At 48.4% G+C, this 13017-nt stretch overlaps 1 protein-coding gene across 3 annotated transcripts in view; it reads left to right on the forward strand.

Moving 5' to 3' along the window:
* Positions 1–13017, forward strand: part of BCL2L1 (BCL2 like 1) — a 31689-nt gene that overhangs the window by 4964 nt on the left and 13708 nt on the right. The gene's annotated exons all lie outside the window — the stretch shown is intronic.

Raw genomic sequence — 13017 nt, forward strand, 5'->3', positions numbered from 1 at the left:
TTCCCTGCACATTCTTAGCGGTTTGCCACAAGGGGTCACTCCATTGTGGCAGAGCAAAAAGAATTGATACCGTGCCCACCAACCAGGCCTGTCTGAATCACTCTTTCTTCTTGGCCTCCTTGGATGTTGGAGAAACTCTTTTGGCAGCCCCATAATCCAGGCTGGCTTTTGAGATGGAACCCCTTGTTCCTTAGCATGTCCGACAGTGGTTGGGAACCCAGCTCAGGACTGAACCTTCCTTCCACCTTTGTTAATGCAATGATCCTAAAATGCTGGGGGTGGGCTTTCCAGCCTAGTGAGATGGATTATATGATAGCCCTCCACCTCTGGAGACAAGAATTCACCTTCTGATTTGCTCACAAATAAAGTAGGCCTTCTTTCCCTGGGTATCTGTCCTCCATGTAGTCTGAGAATTGAGGTGCATGGCTAGAACTGCGTAAAGAGAGCCAGCCAAAACTCCTACTGCTGTATACCTGGCTCCAATCATGGTTGTTTCCCCCCTGCTCTCCTGAGCACCAAACTTGTGTACCCTTTTAATGGATTTGTGTTAACATGAGTAGGTGTTTCCAACTGAAGCTCTCAGTCTATTCTGCTCATCACCAGATGGCTTGCACTGTGGAACTTGGTGCGTCCAGGGGATTTTGCCAATGGGAGATATGTGGCCTGATGCTCTAGTTTATGACTTGTTTTAACTCCTGCATTCTGGTGGCTCTCTGTACTAGTACTGGCTGGACAGGGAGGACAGTTCCAACTACGAAAACAACGAGGAATCCAGTGGCACCTTAAAGACTAACAGATTTATTTGGGCAGAAGCTTTCGTGGGTAAAAAATCACTTCTTCAGCTACTGGCAGTGGAGTATTGTTTCCCTTGCCCATTGATGAGCTGTGGTTTTGAAAATTGTGTTCACCTTCATAGCCCCAAACCCACAACCAGTAGCCCACCCTGAAATCTAGAGGAGACTTGAGGTGGTGCTGGGGAGTATGGAGACAAGGTTCTTTCAGCCTGGCCTTGCTCTGCACCTGCTCCTGGCACAGGTGAATTCGATCTGCCTCTTGGAGCTCAGGGAAGCCCAGCATTGGATCCAGGATAAAGTAAAAGAGTGGAGGCAGAAGGGAGGATGTTGCGCCCAGGAATGCTTGGAATGCAGTTGTCCTGGGGCACTGCCTGGGCTGTGGCTACCCAAACAGACTGAATTTTGTTTCATGTTAATAACCAGGATTCTCACTGACCACCTCAGCAGGCTGTCCCTGGCCCATTAGCTCTCTAGCCTTGTAGATCACCCTAGCAGCAGCTAAATACTAGGTTTCATCCCTCTCTTCTCCAGCTTTGGCTTTTAAAAACAGAGATTAGTCCTGGAATTGGGTGATCAAATGGAGGTTTCCCAGTCTCTGTGGCTGTTGCTGCTGGTGACGATCTGGTTGTATCCTGGAGACCTAGGCGATAATGCAATCTGATTTTGTAAATGAACTCCCTGGGAGATTTAGATTAAATCGCTGATGGAAAGTCACTGGTCTCTGCTTGTTGGGAATGCAGTACCCCTCCCCCACCCGGACTGAGTATCACAGTGTGCTTCCTTTTTGTCTGAGCACAAATTCATTGTTTGAAACAAATATTTGTTCAGCAGATTGCATGAGGGCAGGATTCCTCTGTGTCTGACACACCCACTGGCTCCTGCTCTTAAGATGGCTATTAGCCGTTTTTGTTTGTTTGTTTGTTTGCCAGACAGAGAAGCAGCTTTGCTCTGTCCTGGTATCCCTGATTGTGATTCTGGCTGGTTTGTATTGTTTGTTGCAAGCTGGCCGAACTATGTGACACAGCCGTTGGTGCAGGGAGGCGGTACAAATGCCCATGATGCCCAAAGAGAAGGTCTGGGCTGTTTCTGTAGGTTCTTCTACGCTGCCAGCTGTAGAAAAGATGCGGGATGCAGGTCCATTACAGGGGCTTTGAACCAGACACCAGACTGGAGCTTTGATAGGGTTAGTGGTGGTGCTTTTGGCTTTGTTAGCACTAGGCCTTCCCCCCCCCCCACCCCCAGATTTCCCAATCTTGTTCCCTTTGTTCAGCTCTGCTGCTGCTAACGTTGGTGCTAATGTTAATATTGCATCACAACTGTTTGTAAAAGTTCAGCCATCCTAATAGGGGTGGAGGGTTATGGTTATCTTCTGTTTCACCTTCCCCTGCTTCTAGGTGCAGAGAGGAACCATTGGCCTCTTCCTAGGTAGTTCTGCCATGAGCCTTTAATCAGTGAGTGCTCCTCCTGGCCCAATGATGGAGTAATCTCTCTGTCACTGTCCTGTTTGCGCAGGGTTACTGCTCACCTACAGTGTGTATGGTGCATGCTGAGCAGCTATTGCCTGGCCCATTCACAAAAAGGTGCCATAGCCAAATCTCAAACAGAGGAATGCAAGTTCTGGCTGGCCTGCTCCTGGTATGTATCAAAATAGTTTGTTTTCTAGAAAAAACAAGGAGTCGTCCTTGTGGCACCTTAGAGACTAACACATTTATTTGGGCATAAGCTTTCGTGGACTAAAACCCACTTCATCAGATGCATGGAGTGGAACATACAGTACAAGGTGCCACAAGGACTCTTCGTTGTTTTTGCTGATACAGGCTAACACAGCTACCTACCACTCTGAAATTTGTTTTCTAGAGAATCACAGCATTTTACTGCCTGCCAATCCCTGAGAGAGGGCAGGAGTAATACCAGACAGTCTTTTCGGGTAAGAGTTCCTGCTTTCCTGGTCCTGGTGAAAAAGAAAGAGCTGCTGTGATGCTTGGGATGGAGGGCCAGGGTGCCATGATCAGAGTGAAATCCTTGCTTTTTTAGAGTGGGCGTTAATAATGCTTTTCTGAGAGCTCCGTAAAGGCTGGGCGTGATTCATGATGAATGACTCATTTACATTTCTAATAGAGATCTGGTCAGAAAGTAAAGGCTGGAATTGAAGGTTCTGGCAACATCTGTGCAATTCCATGAATAAGTGGGAACTGGAGAATATACTTCTGTTTGCTGATGCTGACTGTCCTGTCTCTTGACTGGGGCATTGAGCTTTGTCCCATTGGAGTAACGCAGACAGTTCCCTAAAGTACTGATTTCCTGGATGCTTAACATGTAAACACCAAGGAGGCAAAGAAATTGAGGATGGCTCAGGGGAGTATAATGAGAAGTAATGGGTGAAGATTCACGAAAGGAAAGGTTAGGGTTCAGATTTCTCACTGGAAAGAACTATTAGTTGTATGCAATAGTGGAATATTTTCTCAAGAAAAATAATGCCAATAAAATTATCTGAAGTCTGAAAAACTGGACATCACTGGAAGAGGGATGGACTAGATGAAACCTCTTCCCCCTTCCTCTGACCTGCCCAACCCAGATTTTCCAGATGCTAAATGGTAGCCAGGTTGGACAAAGTCCTGCTGAGTTGCATTGCAGCAGGATGGAGTCTTGTGGTGCTTTGTGGAGAAAACCGTCTAGAAAATATGATTATGGAGAGTCTATTTTCTAATTGTCGGTTTTTTTGAATGATGGGAAATGACACAGACACTTGTCGTATGACAGCAAGTTGTGCTCTGCATACACCCTCTGCTTTCAGAGAGAAAACTTGAGACATTGCATCTCACCCTATAGTCAGAATATTTGCTCCTCTTCATGTCTACTCCTATGATTAACCAATTTATTTGAGCATAAGCTTTCGTGAGCTACAGCTCACTTCATCGGATGCATACTGTGGAAAGTGTAGAAGATCTTTTTATACACTCAAAGCATGAAAAAATACCTCCCCCCACCCCACTCTCCTGCTGGTAATAGCTTATCTAAAGTGATCAATCTCCTTACAATGTATATGATAATCAAGTTGGGCCATTTCCAGCACAAATCCAGGTTCCCCCCCCCCCCTTTTCTTTTTGCGAATACAGACTAACACGGCTGTTACTCTGACTCCTATGATTGCTATTCCACTGTGGGGATTGGGAATAACCATGTCGAGGCATTCATCTTGTTCTCTTAGAGACTGCTCGAGTGGACTCAGTGGTAGAGTTTGTGGCTGCTGAATTGGAATTAATTTGCAAACTGGATACAAAAAGAAAAGGAGTACTTGTGGCACCTTAGAGACTAACCAATTTATTTGAGCATAAGCTACTTAGGCTTGAATAGAGTCTGGGAGTGGATGGGTCATTACACAAAGTAAAACTATTTCCCTATGTTCATTCCTTCTCCCCCCCTTCCTCAGAAGTGCTTGTCAACTGCTGGAAATGGCCCACCTTGATTATCACTACAAAAGGTGCCCCCCCCCCCTTTGCTGGTAATAGTTCACCTTTAGTGATCACTCTCCTTGCAGTGTGTATGGTGACACCTATTGTTTCATGTTCTCTGTGTATATAAATCTCCCCACTGTATTTTCCACTGCATGCATCCGATGAAGTGAGCTGTAGCTCACGAAAGCTCATGCTCAAATAAATTCGTTAGTCTCTAAGGTGCCACAGGTCCTCCTTTTCTTTTTGTGTGCAGATGCTAAATCCCTGCTTGGGTTGGATGAGCAAACCAGATGTGATCTCAAGCCCTCCTATCCTGGTATGCCGATCTCTGTTCCTAGCATGTAGGACTCCCATTGCCATCTAATGGAGTTTGTATCTTTAATTATGCCTGTTTAGACCTTTCTGCTCGGGCAGTGAGAGGTTCACTGGCTGATCAAACAGCTTGGATAACCAAGATTTGGTGTGTAGTTAACACTGTGAGATTAACTCCTGTTGGAGTAAGCATTGATTCAAATAGGTATATTATATGTTTAAAAGAGCTTTATAGAATCCACTACATTTTTCAAGGAAATGCAGCTATCTCTGGGTGGAATGTAGTCATTTAACACACAGCAACACTGTAAAACAGCTCGAAGACATGGAATGAAGACTAGGTACTTGGGTACCACAGTGATGAGCACAGTATAAATACCAAAATAGAAGAATACCATATTCTTATTAAGTTACAAGGGAAATCCATGTGGGTCAAATACAATTATGCAAACTGGACTGTGGCTAGGGTACCAGAATTAATATTCAGACTCTTATACAGAAGTGCCATGGGATCTTTAATGGCCATAAGTTGTCAGTATGACATCTTGGACAAAGGATGGTATCTCCAGGTGCACAGACCGCTTTAGGGTCTTCTCTGAGAACGCACGTTTTCCCTCTTCGTGACAGAGAAGTGCTCTCTAACTGTAAGGCTCCTGCATTATCAGGCAACTGGCTTTCCCTATTTTCTTTGCTCCTCCTGTCTTCCAAACAAATATCCCACCCATTCATCTACTCTGCATGCTATCTAGGGCTGGGGAAAGATGTCTCTCTAGGCATCACCTGCCTGGGTTAAATAAATATTTTTCTGAACACCAGATGGTTCTCTTCTCTCCCAGCTGAAGCCCTGAAGATTCTGTCTTCTCTTCCATCAGATTCAGTCACACTTGTGTGGAGCAGGGAGGGTGTATCCAGGCACTCCCTGCAATCATGATGATCAGTTCCCGCAGAAGACTAACTCAGTACCAGGTGGAAAGAGAGGGTGGCTAGTTGCAGATAGGGGCAGTCTGAACAGTGGGATTGTTTGAGATCTCTGCTCAGTGTTCAGACCTTTGGCATCTTCTCAAACTGATTCAGAGGTGGGAGGCTTTTCTGTACAGCTCTTCAGGAAATGCCATTGGAATGACTTCCATTGCTGCTTCCTGTCCCAGCCCAGCAGCAGAATTCCTGCCTGCTAAAAAGTGAAAGATGGAAAGAAATCTTTGCAGACTTTCACTCTTCACCCCACTTCCTCAGTTTCTGCCTCTCTTCTCTCCCTATCTTTTACCTATGCAGCGTCTCTCTCTGTGTTTTACGATTTGATTACATTTTTGAAGGTCTGTGATCAAAGCAGGAATTTGCATGTCAGAACTCCTGATCTCTCACCCCCTTGTTCTGTCACTGACTTACTCGGTGACTCAGAGCAAGTCCCTTATCTCCTTTGGACCTCAGTAAAAGGGCATAACACTTCCCTACTTTGCAGGGTGGACTGTGAAAATTCATGTTTGTAAAGTTCTCTGAGATCCTGGGATTCAAAAAACAAAGTACTTTAAAAATACCCCATGCATTTCCAAACTATTTTTCACTGTTACCGATTATCAGCTGTTTTCGTTAACTTTAGTTCCCCTGGTCTGCTGGTGCTGTTTGAAATTGGAGTTCAGGCCCCGACTGTGAGCTGCCCAGGGTCTTTGCATGTCTGTGTTATTGAGATGCCTTGTCTGACCCAGCCAGAGGGGTTGGGAATGGTGAGCCCTCACTCACACCATGGAAATTGCTGCTTTCTATGCATGTGCCTGACATGCACACACCTTGTTTCTGGATCCCTAACTGGATGTCAGAAACTACATAAGCCTCCCTTTATATAATCCAAAGGGGAATGCACCCAGCAGGCCCTCGGGGGGAGTGTGGTGGAGGCTCAGTGTGGTGGTGTGGAGGCTGAGCCGTGATGTGATGTTTCAGGGCCTTTGCAGCTCTTCTTTGCTCTCTTCCCCCCCGCCCCCCAGCCATGTTGTTGAGTGAAAGTAGGAATGCTGTGGGAATAGAGTCCCCTTCTGAGAGAACCAGGGGCGCTGCTCTAGGGCAAATAACTATTTCCCTAGCAGCTACTAAGCCTAACCAGTCCTGGGAGAAACTGGATTGGCAGGGTCAGGAGGGGAGGTGGGAATGAGGATGGGCTCATCCGAGAACTTTAACAAAGTCTGATGACAAAAGTGGGAGCCATCCCTGATTGATGCTGGTTGTTTCTGAGATAACAGCAGAATTGCTAGGTAGAGATGTCTCCCCACCTCTGTGATGATCTGTATACTGATGGCAGTAGGAGCTGTAACTGCTGTTGGCATCCTCCAGGGCATGCTTAAGTGGCCTTCTCTCTGCTGGGTGGTGCTTTTCTCTCCTGCTGCCCCTTCTGGCAGGGATGCTGCTCATGGAAAACCCTTTGTTCTGAAGTGGCTAAAGACTAACATTGGTAACAGGGAAGGGAAGCATTTGGTCCCTCACAGACATCGCCTTGGTTGGGATGGGACCTGGGATTGTCTGTTTAGCTTTCCTCTCCAGGGCCAGAGTTTGTCTCTGAACATTCCCAGAACTCCCCTGGTCCTATCTATGCTGTGCCAGTGACAATGACAGTCTATTGGCACAAGACCTTCTTGCCCTGTGGCGTGCACTTAAAGCTGGACCTGCGAGAGCTCTCTCCACTTCACAGCATCAGACCCATCGGTCTGTTTCTAAAGAAGGAAGTGTGGCCTCGTCTGAACGCACAGGGCAGCTTCAGTTGTGTCCTCTGGGGCAGTGTTCGTTGTTGTAGCGTTCAGGTGGGGGGATAAGGTTACAGTTTGCCACACAAGCAAAACAGCCTAAGCTGACTGGAGGGCAGAACCGTTAACAGATGGCTCCAGCTGGGGGTTACTGGGGAGCAGGTGTGGGTTTCGTGACGGGAAAATTTGAAGAGAGACATGTTGATTTTGAATTCAGGAGGCCTGTAAGGTTGTGTGCCTTCTGCCACAACTCGCATGCTGGCAAGCTGGGTGACCTAGTTATGGTGCAGAAAACTGCTTGCTTTGTTTTTTATTTTTAGGCATTTCACTTATTTTTATCCTTGTGTTTATTTTAGATAGAGCGCGAATACAGGAGCGCTCAGTGCTGGGAAGGGCAGCCTCCAGGAAGAAACGCCTAGCATAGCTCCTCCATGCAGCCAGCATCTTTACATCCGCACGTGTTTTCTCCCAGGCACATGCTCACGTGTACTGATCCACTGCTGTCTCTTAGGATCCCTTTAATGGGGACCCAAATGCCCTCAGTGCTGGCACCTGCCTCAAGGGGAGGGAGGGAGGAGTGGATGGAATTCAAAGGCCTCTTCGGAGTTTTAACCAGAGAAGTTCCTGCTGCCTCTGGGATTATTTGAATGCAGTGGTGGTGGTGGTGTTTGTTTTTCCCCCTTTTAAAGGGAGTGGAGAGTTGAATGAACCTGGAGTTGAATCTGCTCTCCTGATTGCAGTGGGCTTTATACCCTGTGGACTAACTTGCAGCCTCTTCTCTCTCCCAGTGTGAGAGTGTCAGTGTCCTTTTCTGGGGGGAGCAGCACCTGACTGGAGAGGGAACAGAATGCACAAAGAAGGGCAGTACGCTGGGTCTAGTTCACGGGACAGCCTGATCATAGAACAAAGAGCAGCCAGTTTCTCTTTACCCCAAGTACTTGGCCTCCAGTTGCCATTCAGACTTGGGAAGCAGAGACTTGGAGGTAACATTTGCATCAGAGGAGCTGAGCTACTCTGTAACTTGGACTTCTGAGGGAGGTCAACATGCAGCTAGAGCTTCTGAAGCAGGATTCTGTCACTGTTGTAAACTGTGCATGAAGGGATGGATATGTATAGCGTACTGTGAGGTGCCTTGCCTGTGACGAAAGCAGCAGGTGCAGGCTGGGTTGACTTGTTGGTTGGAAATAGAATCGTATGCTTGGGCTGAAGAGGGGGCAATGGACAGAACTGTCTGTTTGACTGCACAGGTGTCTGAGCACCTGGAGGCCCCTTACAGAGTGGGGACAAAGGGGGGAGAAGAATGAAAGATCTCTCCTCCCCCTCTTTCTCCCTCCTCCACTGCTGTTGATACCAGTGCAGTCCTTCACCTGAAGCAAAGAGCTCCACACTAAACAGAGCAAAGGTGAGGGAAGCACAGGGCTCTCAATACCCAGCCACACATGGGAGTGAGCTGCCAGGCTTACCATCGTGTGCACTGGAGTTAGAGGAAGGGCTTGTTTGACTGCTGCATGCTGGGACTGGTCAGTGCAGAGAGGAGGGGAGCATCAGGACAGCTTCCGCTCGGATGGTTTCTGCCCCTTCTGGACCATTTCACTGGTGTTTTGGACATGATCTTGGGCCCACTCACAAGTCCATGGGAGTTTTGCCATTGGCTTCAGTGGGAGCAGATTAATGGCATTCCGCTGGCGGGAAAGCTGTGGTAACGCTTTTGTCTCAGGCAGTGACTAGCTGTGCTGGCTAGTGATCCCTGGCCAGGAAATGGAGGCTGTGTGCAGATGATCACGAGTATCCCTCAAGTGAAGCCCCAGCTTTGTGTGTTGAGGGCATCTGATTTGAACGCCTGTAAACCTGTGGCCATTATGCTTATTCCATCCTGAAATGACGTGGCTCACCAATATCTTCTTGGATTAAACAATTATTTGCTTCCAGTGTGTGACAAGGCCCAGAGCAGAGTGCTGCAAAGGAGCCCTCCTGCTGCAATAGTTCCTGTTGGTCAGGGGGTTTCTTGCTAAGTGACTTCATGGGCTGAATCACTTGAGACTTCACATGGATTAACAGGAACTAAATGAATGCATCTCCCTCCCCTTCTCCGGCTCCATCCCAGGGCGCTGTGGGAGGAGGAGGTCTGCTCAAAGAGTCCCTGGGACTTACCCAAGAGAGAGGGGCTGAGACAGTCTATTTAAAATTGGAGTGGGTCCGTGTGTGGAAGGAGGAGCGGGTCCTGATTTCTTGTCTGTTCCCAAACCTGACCATTTTCCCAAGGCATGTTTTTTGTGGGGGAGCAAGAGGAACGGGAGCATGTTCTTGCATGCAGCCTCTCAGTCTGGGGGGAGATGCTTAAGAAATGACAAGATCGCACTCTGGTTACGGGCTTGAGAGCACTGTAGGGCGCGCCCCAGCTCTGGCTCCAGAGAATGAGGAATGTGGCCATGGTGTCAGGGTCCAGTGAAGCCCAAAGGTTGTGTCTTTGCAAAAGCTGCCTCCTTGCAGAAACTGTTGCCTCATACCCAGTTCTACCAGGACACAGGAACTTTCTTAATGCTTGGGGGCGAAGAGTGTGGCTGGGTGAAAATGCGGATCCGTTCCTCTCTCTGGGCACCACGTGCTGCAGGCATGGTCTCCCCCAAAAGGAGGTGCTTGTGTTACACAGCAGCCTCGCTAGGCACACAGCCTAATATCTTCTAGGCTTCAGATAGCTCTGACACGAGCAAGGAGTCTTCCCACTGCCCCCAACATGTGCCTCTCTCACCAAAGGCCAGCAGACTGGTCTGCCCTGTTGGGGCTCAGACACCATCTGTCCAGTGGGGAGAAGCCGCATAGAGACTGTTTTTCCAAAAGGCATTAAATGGGTTAGTCCACGGAAATGCAATCCCATTCCCAGCAGGTGCTAATCTCCTGCGTGGATCCAGCTCGACCTACATGTTCCTCACTGTGCTTTTGTATTACGGCTTCATGGTTCCCAGCTCTCCCTCGCCGGTGTGTTCCTGGTACTGGTTCTGGTCTATGGCTCAGCCCCGATGATTCTGAGAGAATAACTTTCACTGATGAAAGTTGGATGCAAGTGGATTAGTCATTCATGCCAGCTCTTGTTTTGCTATGCATTAATGTTTCATCTGATGGCTGATTGCCTCGCAATAGAGAGAACACTTCTGTCCTCTCCAGTCTCTTCTGCCATGCCCAGAGCAGGCCAGGCTGACTCCTGGGATGCAGAGAGGGGCTGCAGCTCTCTGGATAGCCCCTCTGACACATTTGGGAAATGCTGGAATTGCTGGTGAGCACTTGTCATCTCGAGTGGTGCAAGCACATTGCAGGCTCTGTGAAGCTGGTGATGAAACCAGTTTGACAAGCGTCCCTGGCAGCAGGGTTAGGAATGGAATGTGTTAGTGGCTGTCTCTGTTTAGCAAAGTTGTTTGGCTTTGGCCGTAGTGTGCACTGAACTCTGCAGGTTTGTCGTACTTCCCACTCCAGTACCCAGTCTGGCTGGAGCCCTTACGCAAACTGGGACAGCCTGTGTGCCTTACCTAATGCTAGCTGGTGTCCTGCTGTGTGTGGTGGGGGGAGGGGTAGGTTTTATCTCTACTCAGCTCTGGGTCACAACATCGTGGAGTTTGACGGTGTTTGCTGGGGACTCAGGGTTCACATCACCCAGAATTCCCTGCTATTGTAATTGAAATTAACCAGCTGCTTCCATGTAGGTCAGTCATTTGCATAACAGTTAAAACGGAGTCCCTGAAACATTTGCACCTGCAGAGTCTGCTTGTGTCTCCCCCCACTTGTCATGGAAGCTGGCAGTGAGTTACTGACAAAGCACTTGAAAGAACACTAGGGGCGGAACAGCAAAGCCTCCTGTGTGGAGCAGCTCCGGAGAGGGGTTGAGGCCTGTTCTCTGATGTCAGATTCTCCTGACGGGGGAAGGTGGCATATTTTCTGAAATATTTTGATTGCAAGGGTGGTGCTGTGTGCCACTGGCAGTTACAACCGCTTGGACATTGCTGCTGCCTGACACTCAGGTCCAGGCTTTGAGGGGTGTCTGAGCAGCTATACAAAGATGCCAGGGGCTTGTGAGGTTTGCAGCCTGTTGTCCGGTTCCATGGTGGAGAGAGACAGAGCAGGGGACCTCGGGGATCTCTCTTGGGCTCTAGTAGTCACGTGGGGACCCACTGAGCTGTGTTCACAGGATTCTAGCAGCAGCCTTTGGGAATACTCCTGTTTTCAGTTTTTCTGATAGTGCTTTTCTCCATTGAGCTTCATCTGCAGGTTTGTACATGCCAATCCCACGTGGTGAGTTGGGTAAAGGGCAGCTGCTGTTCCTGGGCTTTGCTGCACCAGGGTGTTTCCTATTCCATACCTTGTCTTGCTCGTCTCTGTATGAAACCATTCCCAAATGCACATTAATCCAGATTCTAATGGCAGCTTCTGCCCGGTGGCTGGGGTGCATCATAGGTATTGTAGCTGTAACAGTTACAGTTACGGGTATACTAGAAACATCGAGCGCCTCATTTGAGGGGAACAGTGTCCTGTGGCTAAACACCAGCAGTTGGGCGTCAAGAGCCCTGGATTCTGTTCCCAGCTCTGCCACAGACTGTCATGTGACTCTGGGCTGGTCACTTAAACTGCTTTGTGTGCAGTTTCCCCATCTGGGATAATAGTGATCCGCATCATAGGACGGTTTTGAGAGCTAACTTATATTTAGACAGTGCTTTGAGACTCTTGAAAGAGAAGCCTCGTGTATTTGCTGAACTGTTTGGGGTGTTTTTCTCTAATGGTACACTGCTCTTTTATGACCCTATTTCCCAAGCAGATCTTGTTGGGGTGGCAGAGAGAGCTGTGTGCATGGTGGTCACCCCGCTGTGTGTTTAGTCACTGGGTTGGAACAGTCCCTGCCTTACAGGCATGGGCTGTAAATAAGCAGGTGTGACAATGGCATTGCTAGGTGGAAGGTGTGGCCCTTGGGCTGGTCTGTTGCCTGTTTCCTCCACATGGAATGTTCTGTATGAAAGGCCATTGAGTTTTTTTCTGAACCCTGCCCAGACTAGCTCTGCAAAGATACAGCAGAGGAGTCCCTCCCTGTCATCTGCTCACACTTCCTCTGCGACCGGAGGGACTCCTCTGCTGTACAGAGCCAAGTGACCCATTCGCATGCTGGCGCACTTCAGCCATGCCACATCAAGGAATCTTTCTTGGTACCCAAACCCCTTTTTCCCCCTATTAACTGCCCTGCTCTCCTCTGTATCCCAGCCATGGCTCAGACAATCTGTTGCTGCCCAAAGAGACTAGACAGGGTTTATCCCCCTACATCTGCTTCCCTCACCTGTCCTCATGGATCACTGCTACTCACTGAATCCTGCTTGTACCTTGAAAAAGGAACTTGGTCTGCTTCACTTGGCCCTGTCCCCAATTTCACTATAGAGAGTGCAACTAATTTCCTTCCCACCTGTCTAGTGTTAGCGTTTCAGATAGTTACCTAGACACAAGAGAATGAAACTAACCCAGCTCACAGGGTCGTACTACTGGTACATTTCAAGCACTAGTCCCCACCAGTCTCCAGATAGGGATGTGAATGCCAGTGTCCTGGCCGAATTTCAAATCTGATAGAATATGGTTATCTACTGAGATACCTCCTTCACACCCAGTTGACATTGTTCGCACTGTTTAAACAGCTGCTGCATCTCACCCCAGAGGTGGCTGCATTTTATGGTGGGTGAAGTGATCGGTAACTGCCTGCTT

This window comes from Eretmochelys imbricata, chromosome 13 (assembly GCF_965152235.1).
Source record: "Eretmochelys imbricata isolate rEreImb1 chromosome 13, rEreImb1.hap1, whole genome shotgun sequence".
In the NCBI taxonomy this organism is placed as follows: domain Eukaryota; kingdom Metazoa; phylum Chordata; order Testudines; family Cheloniidae; genus Eretmochelys; species Eretmochelys imbricata.